We start from the raw sequence: 14,717 nt of genomic DNA, 5'->3' as shown, positions 1-14,717 counted from the left end.
GGAGCGCCTGGATGGCTCAGTGGGTTAAGCCTCTGCCTTTGGCTCAGGTCACGATCTCAGAGTCCTGGGATTGAGCCCCTCATTGGGCTCTCTGCTTGGCAGGGAGCCTGCTTCCTCCTCTCTCTCTGCCTGCCTCTCTGCCTGCTTTTGATCTCTGTCTGTCAAATTAAAATAAATAAATAAATAAATCTTTAAAAAAAAAAAAAAAGAACCTAGTAACAAGGTAACATGTGAATCACAAACTTTGTTGTTTTTTACCAAAAGAGTGATGATCATACATGAATATTAATGCCTGTTATTAAGGGTCTACAGTATGCTAGGCATTATCCTGTGTACAAAACATGCTTCACCTCATTGGAGCCTTCCAACAAACTTCAGATAGGTATTATTTTCCTTATTAAAAAAGAAAATAAAGTTAAGTGCTCACACTCAAATCTCTATTCTAACAAAAAAACTCTCTTAAATCATATCATTCCCCAGCCATCTCTCATTTCTTTCCCCTCTTTTATGAAAGAACTCTTGAGAAGAGCTATTAGCTAGATGATAAACCAGTATTAGTGCAGGCCGTCCCTCAGCTCATTCCAGTGTTCTGACATGGACAGAAACCATGACAAGCAGCTTCCTCATTGAGCCAATGAGACAAGTAGAATGCTTTTTCCCCATAATGATAACTTAAAATGTTTAAAATATATTCTAAAATATAGTATTACTATACTATGAAATGAAAAATTCATATGATTTTTTAATATTTGAAAGGGAGACTCCAAAAGAATGTTAGGATTTTGTTGGCCACTTTGGCCACACTCCCATACTCTCCAGGTATGCACTGCTGTCTTCTGCCAATAAGGGGAATTGGTGGGAAATACTGAAAAGTTCTGATTGAACTGGTTTTCTCTTTTTAAGGAAAGCTTAGGAAGGGATCAATTCTTTTTTATTTAATTTAATTTATTTATTTGAGAGAGAGAGAACGAGAGAGCATGAGAAGGGGGAGGGTCAGAGGGGTAAGCAGACTCCCTGCTAAGCAGGGAGCCCCATGCAGGACTGGATCCTAGAACCCTAGGATCATGAAGGCAGATGCATAATGGACTGAGCTACCCAGGCACCCATGGATCAATTATTTAAAGTCTCTTTAAAAGCATATCTCTGGGGGAGAAATTTTTCACAGTTATTTAAAAATTAGACAGAATATTTTTACACATGCAGCAATTTTATTATTTTCTGATCCGCTAGTGTAGTAATTCAAAGTAGGCCAAGAAAACATTGATTAATAGAGCACGTTGGTGAAATACGAGAAAAAATGAACTGATTTGATATAAGAAAGCATGGGCTTACCACAAGGTGTTACTTAAATAGAAATTATTATTTGCATGCTCATTGAAGATAATGTCTGAAGCCTTTTAAAAAAATGATGCAGGGGCACCTGGGTGGCTCAGTGGGTTGAGCCTCTGCCTTCAGCTCAGGTCCTGGGATCGAGCGCCACATTGGACTCTTTGCTCAGCAGGGAGCCTGCTTCTCCCTCTCTCTCTGCCTGCCTCTCTGCCTACTTGTGATCTCTCTCCCTGTCAAATAAATAAAAATCTTTTTTAAAAAAAGATGCAAAATTTTCCATATAATTTTGTAAACAGCCTTAATTTTCTATGAAAACAATATCTCTCAGGTAAAAGAGAAAATTCTCAAAAAATAAAGAAATATAAAAATAAATTTAAAAATTTTTAAAAAGGGAAAATTCTGATTTTGTCCCTTTGGATGATCACAAGTGGTTTAGTGAGGTCTTTTTCTACCTACACTTTTTGGGTGGTGTTTGTGTGGATGCCCAGAAATATGTATCCTTGGGCCAAAGCTGAGGCGCTGGTCAGCATTTTTGTCCACATACCCTGTCCTTGGGCTCCAGGATACAGAGACGGAGGCTTTCAGGTAGCTTTCTACTCTGTCCCTGCAGAAACTATTTCTATAACCAGAGTTGCTGGCATTCATTTGCATAGAATGAGAACAAACTTTGGCACAAAGTTTTGTGAGACATTCTGAGAACTGCTCCAGCAATTTCTCCCTTCTCTCCAAAGCATTGATATATTTTTTCCCTTCTCTAACGAGACATTTCCATTAATACACAAACATGGTTTTATAGCTTCCACTTAAACAACAATGGCACTCTTGACCTCGCTTTTGCATCTAGCTTACTGCTCTATTTCTGTTTCCACTGCAGAAAAAGTCCTCACAATAACCGTCTATCCCCACACCTACAATTTCTTTCCCATTCTCTCCTGAACCCACTCACTCGGGCTTCTATCCCCACCTCTCCACATAAATTGCTCTTGTTAAGTTACCAATGTCTCCCTGTTTGTAAAATCGAAGGCACATCTCCATTAGCCTCACTTGCCCATCAGCAGTGTTCTCAACAGTAGACCACTTTCTTTTTCTTCCTTGAAACATCTTCCCCACTTTCAGACAACCCTACTCTCCTGGCTTGTCAATGCCCTCAGTGGCCATTGCTCCTCAGTGTCCTCAGTGGGTTCCTCCTGCCTCTCTGACTTTAAAGGCAGGCGTGTTCCCGGGCTCAGTCTTGGCTCTGTCTTACATTCTATCCATGTTTTTTCCCTTGGGAGTCTCATGTGTGTAGATGGCTTTCCCAGTTCTATTTCCAGCCCTGACTTATCTACACTCATAGATCCAACTGCCTCCTCAGTGTCTCTACATGGATGTCTAATAGGCATCTCGATTTTCACACATCCCAAACTAACTCCTGATCTTTTCCCCAAACTTGCTTTCCCCTGTCTGCCTCTGTTTAGTTAGTTAAGGTTAACTCCATCCTTTCAGTGGCTCAAGCTAAACACTTTGGACTCCTCCCTGATTCCTCTCTTTCTCTGGAATAAAATGCTGAAAGAAAAAGCCCAAGTCTGTTAATATACGCTTAAAGACAAAGGGACAGAATTCTTACCACTTTCTAAAAGCTACAAAAGGGATTTTGTACCTCTTCCTCTCTCTGGAAATGCCAAGCTTCCAATCCCCAGCTATAATCACCCTTTGGACAGACAAGGAAACTTTTTTCCTTAAGATTTATTTATTTTAGAGTGGGGCTGGGGGAACAGAGGGAGAGAGAGGTTTGTGGGGTTTTTTTTAAGTTTAATTTTTATTTATTTGTCAGAGGGGGGTGGGGGGCACAAGCAAGGGAGAGGCAGGCAGAGGGGGAAGGAGAAGCAGGCTCTCGCTGAGCAAGGATCCTGATGTGGAACTCAATCCCAGGACCCCTGGGATCATGATCTGAGCCGAAAGCAGACGCTTAACTGACTGAGCCACCCAGCTGCCCCAAGTGAGAGAGAATCTTAAGCAGGTTCCATAACCCAACTCAGGGCTTGATCTCAAGACCCTGAGATTAGAGCTGCGCTGAAATCAAGAGTCAGATGTGCCACCCAGGCTCCCCCAATCAAAGAAACCTCTATTCGGATCTGCAAATTCTACTAACCGGATAATGAATATTCAAACTTGTGCTGGTAGGAAGGAGGAAGGAAAAACACAAGGCTGGATATCACATCTCCTTTTATACACTCTATTTAAATACATCGAAATATTTTCACACATTTCTTTTATTTTTTCCTCTCAAATGGTCAACTTTCCTATCAAGTGCTAAGGAGAACTCTGAGACACCAAACTCTGGAGAAGTTCTATGTGGAGCACATAGTTGTCACAGGTGCTGGGGGGTGCTTGTATTGGAGAAAGAAACAGAGTTGGCTTTACCTCCTGTGAGGACATAAAAGATTCCTAAAGAATTATGGTAATGGGACAAACTGCCATAGCCAGAATGCAGAATCTAAGTCCCTCAGAGAGTTATTTATTTATTTATTGGGAGTGAGGGAGAGGGAGCGAAAGAATCCCAAGCAGGCTCCACGCTCAGCACAGAGATCTCAACCCGAGTGGAAACCAACAGCCACCCAGGCACCCACCTCTAGGAGTTTTTAAACAGTAGGTGTATCTTCTGCTTTTTAAAAATCAGCCCCTCTGAAATTTCTTTGAGGATATGAGGTATGTTTTCTACTCTTTTTTGGTGGTGGTGGGGATTACACCCAGCAGCCTGAGTAAGGTGTTTTGTGTTTGATGGGTGCTCAAAAAAAATGTTGCTGATTTTTCTCAACTTTTTCTGCCCTCTTAAGAACTGGGTGAGTTCCTTTTTATTCTTTAAGCACTAATCATATTTATATGTGTTTCTATCACCAAGACCCAAAGAAGCACCCCCTTGTCACACAAGCACTAGTGACGAAGGCATTCATGACAGTCTTGGACAGCTGCTCTTCCAGTGGGATACCACTGAGGCTTCCTGCAACGATGGAGATTAGAAGAGAAGTTAAGGTAGACCCGTGTTCTCCACCCTACCAGTTTATTAGGAGAAATTCTAAAAGGATTGTTAATTTATCACTATTAACAGCACTACCTTCTCCCTTACAAATCAGCACTTGTATTCTGTGGTCATTCTTACTAACAATCTTGTACTCTTTGGTGTCTTAAATTCATGCAAATGCACTTCTCCTCTCCCATAATCCACTATCTATAACTAAGTATATTTTGACATAAAGGAAATGCACAGTATCTAATAGACATCCTAAAGACCTAAATATTTTTAAGAGTTCGATCTAAAACAAATTGTGGCAGAGAAGCATGAAGAAATCACTTTGTATTTATATTTTAACTTACTATTAAGTACAATTTTCAAATATTACTGGAAAAGATAAGTGATAAAGTTTTATTTTTTTAAGATTTTTACTTATTTATTTATTTATTTATTTATTTGGAGAGCGTGAGTGGGAGATGGAGGTACCCACATAGGGCTGAATCTCATGATCCTGAGATTATGACCTAAGCCAAAATCAAGAGTCAGGGGGTGACTGGGTGGCTCAGTGGGTTGAGCCACTGCCTTCGGCTCAGGTCGTGATCTCAGGGTCCTGGAATCGAGTCCCATGTCTGGCTCTCTGCTCAGCAGGGAGCCTGCTTCCTCCTCTCTCTCTCTGCCTACTTGTGATCTCTCTGTCAAATAAATAAATAAAATATTAAAAAAAAAAATCAAGAGTCAGGTACCTAGCCAACTGAGCCACCCAGGCATCCTGAATGATAAAGTTCTTTTTTAAAAAAGTTGCACAATAGAAATCTGTTAGAGCTATTACTAAAAAAAGCCATTAACCCATGAAGAAATGCTTGCAAATAAATGCAAGTAATTAATGTAAATTAAAAAACCAATCCCAGTTTTAAAGAAAAAATTGCTAAAAGTAAAGATACAGGAATAACTTTCCTTCCCACCCCTCCATTTTATTGAGATATGACTGATATATAACATTGTATTAATTTAAGGTATATGTATATATTCCAAAATGATTATCACAGTAAGTTTAGTTAACATCCATCAACTTAGTTACAAAATGTTTTTTCTTGTGATTAGAACTTCTAAGATCTACTCTCTTAGCAACTTTCAAATATACAATACAGTGTTGTTAACTATAGTCACCATGCTGTACAGGATATCCCCAGAACTTATATTATGACTGGAAGTTTGTACCTTTTGACCACCTTCACTCATTACCTGGCCTCCATCCCCAACTCATTCTCTGCATTCTCTGCCTCTAGCAAACCAGCAATCTGTTTTCTGTTTCTATGGGTTCCCTTATCTTAGATTCCCCATATAAGTGAGATCATACAGTATGTCTTTTTCTGTATGACTTATTTCACTAGGAATATCATTCTTATTAAAAAGTTTATATTAGGGGTGCCTGGGTGGCTCAGTGGGTTAAATCCTCTGCTTTCGGCTCAGGTCATGATCCCAGGATCCTGCTTCCCCCTCTCACTCTCTGCCTGCCTCTCTGCCTACTTGTGATCTCTGCCTGTCAAATAAATAAATAAAATCTTAAAAAAAAAAAAAAAGGGTTGTCAGGGTTCTCCAGAGAAACAGAACTGATAGAGAGAGGAGAGAATGAGATTGGCTCATGCAGTGTGGGGGCTGGCAAATCTGAAATCTGCAGGGCAGGTGGGGAGGCTGGAAACAGGTTGAGTGTCTATGTTGTTGCTTTGGGAAGAATTCCTTCTCCTTCAGAAAACCTCAGTCTTTGTTTTTAAGGGCCTTCAACTGATTATATGAGGCCCACCCACATTATGGAAAGTAAACTGCTTTTCTCAAAGTCTACTCATTTAAATATTAATCACATCTAAAGAACATCTTCACAGCAACATTTAGATCGATGTTGGACCAAACAATGGGGCACCATAGCCTAGAAAGTTGACACAGAATTAACTATCATAGGAGTAGTCAAGAAGGAGTATTCTTCCTCTGTATCTTCTTCAGCTGAGGAAGGAAAACAACTCTTGAGTATTCAGGAACATGATCAGGTATACTAAGAAAGGTCACCAGATTTATTCAAGATTAGCAGCCACCAGTCAAATGCTCTGAAAGCCTCAATGAAAGAAGTAAGAGGTTTGGGCATTTGACGAAGCTGTTAAAGGTCCCAGAACTGTGGCCTGGGCAAAATAAACACAATAAAAATATGTTCTCCTTTCTACTTAAATTAATCCCTAGAACTATACACTGGTATGGGATGGGCACTAGCTTTTCTTTGGCTTCAGTTTAATCCCCTTGGAGTTTTCATATAGGGTCCTACCTAAGGTTCCCCAGCACAGAGATGGCTACTTGCTTAGGAAAACTGCTTCATTGCTATTAACACATAAAGTTAAGTCTATTTTCTACTTGTAGATTTTCACCCTAGGGTCATTTATGAATTTAACTATCTAATCATATAGAGTTTTTAACCTAACCACAGAGGCTGAATTAGTTTTTTCTAAATTAATAGTTTTATTCCCCTATTGTAATGAAATCAAGTCTCTTTGATATATAATTATGATAGGAAATTATTGGTCTGCAGCAAGCATTCTAGAGAGTGTAGGAAACACATGGTATTAACAATTTCTCTAAATTGAGTCCACTTAAAGAATCAGAGAAACCTGTTTACTTTTACTTTTTTTTTAATTCAAAAATGGCTTTGAATCACAATCAGTTGGGTAGGCCTTCCCAGGCACATCTCTGATAATTCCCAGTACCAGCTAAGGAACTGAAAAGGAGATAGTGGTTTGCTATCTGGGATGAAGAGTAACAAAGTCTGAATTCACCACCATTTCCCCCTAGGATTCTTTTTTCAGACTTTCTTCCATGGCTCTTAAACTTTTTCTCTTGGAACCCAGGAGACAGAGAAAAACTCCAGGTGCCTTATTTACCACCTAAACCTTGTTAATGCTCCTTCTACTAGAAAAGATAGTTGAAGGTTAACAGGATCCATGTGGGTGTGTGGTCAAGAATACTCCATGGAAGATACAGAGAACAGTGTGGTGGTTGCCAAAAATGGGAGGAGGAGGGAGTGAAGGTACAAACTGCCAGTCAGAAAATAGTCATGGGAATGTTATGTACAACATGGCAACTAGAGTTAATAATACTATATTGGATATTTGAAAGTTGCTAAGAGAATACATCCTAAAAATTCTCATCACAAGGAAAAAAATTCTGCAACTATGGGTAGTGGATGGATGTTAACTAGACTTATTGTGGTGATCTTTCACAATACATACACATATTGAATTATTATGTTATATACCTGTAACTAATACAATGTGCATCAATTATACCTCAATAAAAAAGAATCAAGAAAAGAATAGTCTGCAGACAATAATAACTCACATTATAAGTTACTTTGTAATTTACAAAGCACTTTCACAACCATCCTATTTGTTCCTCTTAATACCTTAACATGGCAGGGATGATTAGCTCAGATTTAAAGACAAGATTGAGGCTCAAGAAGAAGAAGTGACCTATTCAAGGTCACAAGGTCAAAAGGTGATAACGAAAAGAACCCAGGTCTTCCAACTCTCAGTTCAATGCATCACCACTACACTATACTGTCTTAAAATGAGCTGCTAAATTTGCCTGTAGGATTCACCACCACATGAGGTCTATATCGTAGAGGGCAGAAAACACATAGCTGAAGAAAATAATTATTGGTAAAACCTGCAGAAAGAACCAGCAACAGAGCTCTATAATTTTCTCAGCAGGTTATTTCTTTCAAAAATAAAAAAGTGGCACCATTATGCATAGTATAATGAATTGTAAAGTGACTGTAGAGCCCCTTCCCTTTTCCCTGTGACCTCATTCTTTTTCTTAATTATGAGATTGAATTTGCAGTTCTGAGTTCCATTGGCCAGTCTGGATGGGTATCTTAATACCTTGCTATTCGAGTGGTAGCACATGGATGATAGACGGGTAGCCAGGGTATCATTTGGGAGCTTGTTAAAAATACAGATTCTTGGGGTGCCTGGGTGGCTCAGTGGATTAGGCCTCTGCTTTCAGCCCAGGTCATGGTCTTGGAGTCCTGGGATCAAGCCCTGCCTCAGGCTCTCTGCTAGGTGGGGAGCCTGCTTCCTCCTCTCTCTCTGCCTGCCTCTCTGCCTACCTGTGATCTCTGTCTACCTGTGATCTTTTTTTTTAAGATTTTTAAATAAAATCTTAAAAAGAAAAAAAGAGGTAACCTCTGAAACTAATAATATAGTGTATGCTAATTAAATTGAATTTAAATAAATTAAATAATTTTTTAAATCATAAGAGAAAATAAATCTATAGTGCTGTACTGTAATGTTGTAAGTTTAACTGGACCCATGTAGTTCAAACCTATGTTGTTCAAGAGTCAGCTGTATTTAATGCCACTGAACTGTATACCTAAATATAGTTAAAATGGCAAATTTTATGTTATGTACATTTAACCATAATAAAAGAAAAATCTAAATAGAAGGATCTAAAATAGAAGGATAAAGCAAAGCTAGTTTTTGGAATATGTTTTCATTTTATTTTTTCCTTAAGAAAAAATGTATTTACCAAAAAAAAAAATCTTTATTAGTATTCAGTTCTTGCAATAAATGTATGACTTGTTGGAAGTTACATTCTCTTCCTCTTAATTCCCCTCCCCATCAACATCTGGATAAAAGTATTTCTAAAATTACACATAAAAAAATCTGAGAGGTGGACACCTGGGTGCTTCACTCAGTGGTGCAACTGCATTCGGCTTGAGTGGTGATCTTGGGGTCCCAGAATCAAGTCCTGCATTGGGCTCTCTGCTCCTTGGGAGTCTGCTCCTCCCTTTCCCTCTCCCTCTGTGTTCTCCCTCTCTCAAATAAATAAATAAAATTAAGAAAAAAACAAACAAACCTGAGAGGTAAATAGGTGTTATGGTAATTTTCAAAAAAGACTGTACTTTCTTTGACTTACCTCCCACCAAGAGTGGGATTCACACTGACACTGAGAGGGTGTGATTGCTTTAGCTGATAGAGCAGGGCTCAGCAAATCTTTTCTGAAAAGGGCCAGATAGTAAATATTTTAGGCTTTGCAGACGATATAGTCTCTTTGCAACTATTCAAGTCTGCATCATAGCATAAAAGTGGCCATAGATGAAATGCAAAGGAATGGACATGGCTATGTTCCAATAACACTTTTTTTTTTTTAAAGATTTTATTTATTTATTTGACAGAGAGAGATCACAAGTAGGCAGAGAGGCAGGCAGAGAGAGAGAGAGGAGGAAGCAGGCTCTCCGCTGAGCAGAGAGCCCGATGCAGGACTCGATCCCAGGACCCCGAGATCATGACCTGAGCTGAAGGCAGCAGCTTAACCCATTGAGCCACTCAGGCGCCCCCAATAACACTTTTTTAAAACAGGTGGCAGGCTGGATTTGGCAGGAGGCCACAGTTCACTCCTCTCTGTTGCAGAGTATGGAAGAAATGTCATGTGACTTCTGAAAGCAGGTCATAAAAGGCCCTACAGCTTCCACCCGGTCTCCTGTACCATTCATGCTCAGGAAATTCCCTCTTGGAACTTAGCCATCACCCAGTAAGAAGCCCAAGCCAGACAGAAAGATTGGCCCTAGGTAAGTGATCTAGTCAACGGCTTCAGCTGAGTCTAGCTTTTGTGTCATCCTAGCCCAGGTGCTGGCATGTGAGTGAAGAGGTCTTCTCATGATTCCAGTTCCCAGCTGTTCAAGTCACCACACAACACTGAGTCTTCCTGGCTAAGGCCGTGGAAAGAGTAGAACAAAGACAAAACATCCCCACCGTGCCCTTATCAGAATTCTTAGAGGACAGTAAAACTGCTGTTTTCATGTTGCTAGATTTGGAGGTGGTTTGTTATGCAACAACAGGTAACTAGGAGAGAGGATGACTAAAAAAACTTTTAAGATCACAGGTGGAAGGCTAAAAAAAAATCTCAGAAAATAAAGCCAGAGTTAACCAACTCAACTGAAAATATTTATGCCTTTTAAAAAATTGTATGCTTGTAAGATAAATCAAAACAAACTTGTAATATCTTTTTCATATGTATAATATAAACATGCTGGAGTAATACATGAAACATAGCTGCCAATCAATTTGGGATTGTCCTATGACAGTGGTTTTATGGCTGGTTGATAAAACAAATCTGGGACTAGTTACCAACTTATGATTAAACATTTATCTGGTTGGTAAACAATTGGGATCAGCTAATTTAGTCCAACTGGCCAAACCCATTTCTTTTTTTTTTTTTTTTTTAGATTTTATTTATTTATCAGAGAGAGAGAGGGGGAGAGAGAGAGCACAGGCAGACAGAATGGCAGGCAGAGGCAGAGGGAGAAGCAGGCTCCCTGCCGAGAAAGGAGCCCGACGTGGGACTCGATCCCAGGACACTGGGATCATGACCTGAGCCAAAGGCAGCTGCCCAACCAACTGAGCCACCCAGGCGTCCCCAAACCCGTTTCTATGTATGTGTAGAATGCTGAATGCTCAACTGAGCTATGGTCACAGACACCTTGTATGGAATACTAAAACAAAATTTAACTAGTCAGTACTAGAAAATCTTTCTAACTTTAAGTAATATAGACTATGCTCTAGTTGCAAGTAAATTACTATAAAATCTATCCTACGAGGTATTCACTAATGCTGAGCTTTAGAGATACATGGATTAATAATTTGCTAACAATTTAGTTATAAGTGCTTAAACTCTACCCTCACCCCACCCCAAACTAGCAAGGCCCTGGAGACTGTGTTGGATATGGTATTGTGTCAGGGTTGTCCTAAGATGTACAGAGTTTATACGTTAAAGCCAACGTGAAAGCATCACTCTGAGGCACAAATAAAATCAAGTCTGGCACAGAAGAGACAAAATCCAGGTATAAGGGAAGGGTACAATCTCAAGCCACCAACATAGAATGAGCATTTATAAGAGAAGTTAAAAATTCACGGGGGATACTTCTAGAGTTTTCTAGGGAAGTAAAATGGTTCTAAGACCAATGCCAGCATGTGTATGGAGGAGGTCTCCCCCCGCACCACCAAGCAATGCTCAGGACACCAGATAGGTGTTCCATAGTTTGACTCAATTCTGAATTATCTACCTGGAGAGAACATCCGATTTCAAAGGCACAGCGCTCAATCCCAAAAGACCACTCTCTACTTCAGAAGCCAATTACAAGCTGAGGTTAACACCTGTGCTTCTGACCAACCAGCTATTGATTGGAGGTTCCAGAGATCCACTCACTGGATGTCAGGCCAGTTGCCAAGTCCAGGTTGTTAGCTGTGCTTCTTAGCAACTGGCTATAAATCAAAGGCTCTCCTAACCTCTACCCTTTCAGATTCAACTTATTAGCTAGAGCAGCTCATAGAACTCAGGGAAACATTTACATACATTTACCAATTTATTATAAAAGGATATGAAAAAGGATACAGATGAACACCCAGATGGAAGAGATGTTTAGGGCAAGGTATACAGGAAGGGACACAGAGCTTCCATGCCCAGCCTGGGTGTGCTTCTCTCCCAGCACCTCCTTGTGTTAACCAACCTGGAAGCTGTCCAGATTCTGTCCATTTTTATGGAGACTTCATGACAGGGGCAAAACTGATTAAATCATCACCCTTTGGAGATCAATTCAACCACCAACCTGTATGTTCTTCAGGAAATATGGCCCCATTCTTGGGTGACCCAGGGGCATTCCAAAAGCCACCTCATTAACATAACAAGAGGCACCATTTACTCTCTCTCACCACTTAAATTCCTAGGGTTTTAGAAGTTTTGTCTTAGAACAGCATAAAGACCAAATACATATTTCTTATTATAATTCATAACATCACAGGAAGGAAGCCATTAAAAGACAATATTGCTTACCAAAAAAAGATGATATTGTTTCCTGAAATTATGGATTCATTCTTGCCCTCACTCACTGCAGCTGACAGGTCTCATGGCCATACCCTTATTAGCCTCCCATGGTTAAATCCCTGCAACTAGCTGTTATCCAGCAATATTCTACACTTTGCCAGCCTTAACAAACAGTAAATATATAGACAAACTACCCATATGTGGGACATCAACTGCAAGTTGAAGAATCAAACTATTAGGTTAGAACAAGATTTCTTACAACTCTGGCACGAGTGACATTCAGATGGCATGTCTGACACAATTCTTTGTTGTGGGGCTATCCTCTACACTGTAGGATGGTTAACAGCATCCCTGGTTTCTGCCCCTAGATGCCAGGGGTGCCCTCCATCTCAAGTCATAACAATCAGAAATGTCTCCAGACGTTGCCAGAAGTCCTCTAGGGATAAAACTGCCCCAAGTGGAGACACAAATATTAGATGGAGTAATTGTGGCTAGCTAAGAATCTGTCCCTCTGCTGTGCCATCACCAGATTTTCATTTTATTTTTGTCACTGTTGTTCTTAAAAATATCCTATCTTAAACTTTGCAAAAAAGTCCTACCTTTCATAAGAGCCCTTGGACAAAATCCCCACAGGACACATCTTGTATGTTTTCTTTGCAGCTAGCACTCCACTGCAGTGCTGCATTCACTAATGAAATAAGGAAAATGTTAAAGCTTATCATGGACTTTTGGTTTGAGGAAGCCATAAGTTTGATAGCCATCTGGATATTCAAAAGAAACTCCCTGAAGAATTCCACAGAGCTCAGCAAGCTAACCTGGAATCTCAACTAAACTCTGAGAATTACTATGAAGGATCCTGAAGTGTTCCACCAGTGGAAGACATTACTCAGGGACTTAAAGATACAGTCTCAGAACATACCCCTAAAGCTTGTAAACCCTGATCTCGGGTACTGTCACAGGACAGCTCAAATTCAACATTATCAGAGAAATACCATGTTGACTTATACAGAAGTGACTTAGCCAAACTTGACACACTCTAAGCCCAGCTCCACTGGTAGAAAGTTAAGTAGAAACACAGAAGGAAAGAGGTAGAGATCCAAACCTCTACTTAGGAAGCCCTCCATCAGCCTGACTCCAAGTTTCTCCCTAATGCTTATGCATGGCTGAAAGTCTTATATATTCTTCCTGTAATGAAATTTGAGAATGAGTGCTCTGAAGATGCCCAAAGCATCTCAAAGGAATTCCTGAGGAATACTCTGACAGAATGAAGGTCAAGTAACTTGGTTTTGCTTAACATAAACTCATATAAACATGATCTGGATTTAATGGTAGATATACATATCAAACTCTACACAAACAAGTCAGTGCTTCCTACAGGTAATTTGGAAACCATAAAAAGTACTTAGGAGAATGTTAAAAAATAGGGTGCCTGGTGGTTAAGTCAGTTTAGCTTCTGCCTCTGGCTCAGGTCATGATCCCAGGTCCTGGGATGGAGCCCTGGGTCAGGCTCCCTGCTCAAGGGCGAGCCTGGTTCTGCCTCTGACCCTCTCCCTCCCTGCTTATGCTGTCTTTCTCTCGCTCAAATAAACAAAAATCTTTTTTTTTTTTTTAAGATTTTTATTTATTTATTTGAGAGAATGAGAGAACATAAGCAGGAAGTGGGGGCAGAGGAAGAGGGAGAAGCAGACTCCTTGCAAAGCAGGGAGCCCAACATGGGACTCAATCCCAGGACCCTGGAATCATGACCCGAACTGAAGGCAGATGCTCACCAACTGAGCCACCCAGGCACCCAATAAGTAAAATTTAAAAAAATAAAATAAAGGGGCGCCTGGGTGGCTCAGTGGGTTAAAAGCCTCTGCCTTCGGCTCAGGTCATGATCCCAGGGTCCTGGGATTGAGCCCCGCATCGGGCTCTCTGCTCTGCAGGGAGCCTGCTTCCTCCTCTCTCTCTCTCTCTCTCCCTCTCTGCCTACTTGTGATCTGTCAAATAAATAAATAAAATCTTAAAAATAAATAAATAAAATAAAATAAAATAAAGGTTTTGTCCTTTATTTAATATTTGGTGGAAAAGGTGTAAAGTATATACAGTTCACTTAATCACTGAATATCTTTGCCTATACATCTCTTATTTAATACTTTAGCCACCGATAATCTGTATAAACAACCACAAATACTTACACCTTGAAGATTTATCTGTTCTTCCAGAAGAAAGTATCACAAGTACAAAGTTTCATTTCTGCATGATCTCTGGTTCTGGCACTCTAGAAATGTTTAAAGTCATTTTGGATATGGCATTTATTGTCACTGTGGATCCAGCTGTATTGAGTTATCACTTCTTGAAAGGAATAAATTTTGAGAAGGAGTATGAGGAAAGAATAGATTTTATAAAATGTTAACAATGAACCTCACAACTGACCTTTGACTTGTTGGGGTTTTAAGTATACTGTTAAAGATTTGTAATGCACAGTTAATGGAAGTATCAGAGAGAGAGAAACTGTGAGCTCATTAAACAAGAGTGTCAGTACAGGTTTTGTCTT

Source organism: Mustela lutreola, chromosome 7, assembly GCF_030435805.1.
Source record: "Mustela lutreola isolate mMusLut2 chromosome 7, mMusLut2.pri, whole genome shotgun sequence".
Classification (NCBI taxonomy): Eukaryota; Metazoa; Chordata; class Mammalia; order Carnivora; family Mustelidae; genus Mustela; species Mustela lutreola.
Note: the sequence above shows the minus strand (reverse complement) of the source record.